The 2,024-nt window shown below is 41.7% G+C and overlaps 1 long non-coding RNA gene across 1 annotated transcript; it reads left to right on the top strand.

Annotated features, from left to right (window-relative positions):
- The first annotated feature begins 774 nt into the window (after positions 1–774).
- Positions 775–1,777, top strand: LOC116194357. The gene is made up of 2 exons (XR_004154411.1): positions 775–985; positions 1,126–1,777. It is a non-coding gene; the product is annotated as an uncharacterized LOC116194357 (long non-coding RNA).
- The last annotated feature ends 247 nt before the right edge of the window (positions 1,778–2,024 follow it).

Below are 2,024 nucleotides of genomic sequence, written 5' to 3'. Positions count from 1 at the left end.
CATCCAACCTTTAAACCAACTCAGCATGCTCTACATGAATATATAATCAATCTAACGGATTCTAATGTACATATATATTCTCAATAGTGTGTTCAGCTACAACTATACCACTAAACCAACTAAACCAAAGTTCAGGTCGTAACAAGATTGTAACATTTACGAACACTTACTACCTGTACTATGGGTGGGCCTACTTGCCAAAATCCTTTGCTTTAATCCCCGTTATCCAAAAGTCCTCCTGTGCGGCTAGTCTAGCTTTTGGAAAAATGTATGCAAGGGGTGAGCTGCAACTCAGTGAGTACTATATTCCAACGTAAAATGAACTAATATGTTAACATCACAATTCATCACAATCAAGCATGTATCTACTTATGTCCACATTCCACCAGCTATAGAATCCAATACTTAGATCATACTTTCACACAACTCATATGGCAACCAAATCCAAACAACAATAATATAGCCATGGGGTCGCATTGCCTTGCAACAAGTTCTGACGGTACCGTGACCCCGCATACCTCAAAGAATTATCTGTTCATTCCATGGTTGTCAGAATCGCGATTCGAATCGTAGAATCGTACGATTCTACGATTCAAGGAGCATCACCGATTCTGATTCAGCTAGGTGAGTCGAGATTGTGGAATCGGAGCCGAATCGCGTGTTGAATCGTAGAATCGCGGAATCGGGCCGATTCTGCGATTCTACGTTCAGGCTGGATTCGGCCCAAGCCCGGGCCCAATAAGCGGGCCGAAGCCTGGACCCGAAAGCCCAAACCCGAAACCCCTCTCCCACCCGCCCTTCTTCCTCTTTTCCTGTCACGAACCCTAATTTCTCCCCTGCTGAAGTCCTTCCAATTCGACCTTCGAATGTCTTCGACGAAATCTTCGAAGCTAGCTTGCGGTTCTTCCTCTTTTCCTTCCGAGAAGCTAGCTTGTCCAAGCTTCGATTGCGGTTGCGGACGAAATCTTCGATAGTTCCATTCCATGTACTTTTCCTCGCATTTCTCTCCGATTTCTTGTCTCTTTCTCGATCTTTTGTTCAGTTGGTATGGCGGGCGCGCTTTGATTAGCTCCTTTTGCCTATTGATGGTGGAACCTCGATGGATTGCCTTCTAATTGAGTGAAGGGCCGTAGGGCATATTGGAATTTCAAGACCCCCTCTGCCTGGGCCGTATTTCATGCAAATCTTGCTAGTATTTTCATTAATAAGTTGATGTGTTCTTACTATTCAGCTCTGCAATTGATGTGTTGCTAATACAAGAAGCAGCTTTTATATGACAGCTAGCTCTTGGTTTTTGTTTAGTGATACTGAGTGTCGCTGAAGTTTGGGGCCCTTAAGAAGCGGCTGATGTTCATAATTGCTTAATCTTTTCCTATTGATGATTTGATGCTTACATACTCGGGGCCGGGGACAGACAGTTGGAAGAATAGTTGTCGGTTTTGAGTGAAATAAAATGGATAAACTAGAGGAAAAAGTTATTGGTTTTGCCTTGCTTCCTTCTCAGTGTTCTGTTTGCACCGTATTCGAATTACTTTTCCCAATTGCATTTGCTGAGCGAGTGTTTGCTACGTCTGTTTGACTAATTTCTTGTCCTGAATTCTAATGCATGATTCACTTCATGGTGGACCGTATGTGCTAAATGAGAGTCTCGAGGTTCTCCCATGTGATTTTTATATGTTGATGATCTGGAAAATGTAAACCTCCTTTATCTGATCATGATTCTATGAACAAAGTCATTTGCTGTTATATGTGCTAGTATGGCTCCATTTGTATGCTCTGTCTAGAATTTGCCATTTACTTATTTAATTCTCTTTCTAAACCAAAACATCTTTCTCTCTCCAGTAGCTTATCTGATTCAATTTCCTTGGGCCTATATTTCTCGCATCGGATACAAGCAACTTAATAAATCTGCCTTCCCTGTTTAGTTGTTTTATCGAAAACTATTTGATAGGGGGAAAAGTAGTCGATGAATAATGATGCTGAAGAAGATGAATTTGATAAATTGTATGATGATGACGTAGGTG

The sequence above is a fragment of the Punica granatum genome, chromosome 2 (genome assembly GCF_007655135.1).
Source record: "Punica granatum isolate Tunisia-2019 chromosome 2, ASM765513v2, whole genome shotgun sequence".
In the NCBI taxonomy this organism is placed as follows: domain Eukaryota; kingdom Viridiplantae; phylum Streptophyta; class Magnoliopsida; order Myrtales; family Lythraceae; genus Punica; species Punica granatum.
The sequence above is the reverse complement of the archived record's forward strand: the minus strand, read 5'-3'. Positions and strand labels throughout refer to the sequence as shown.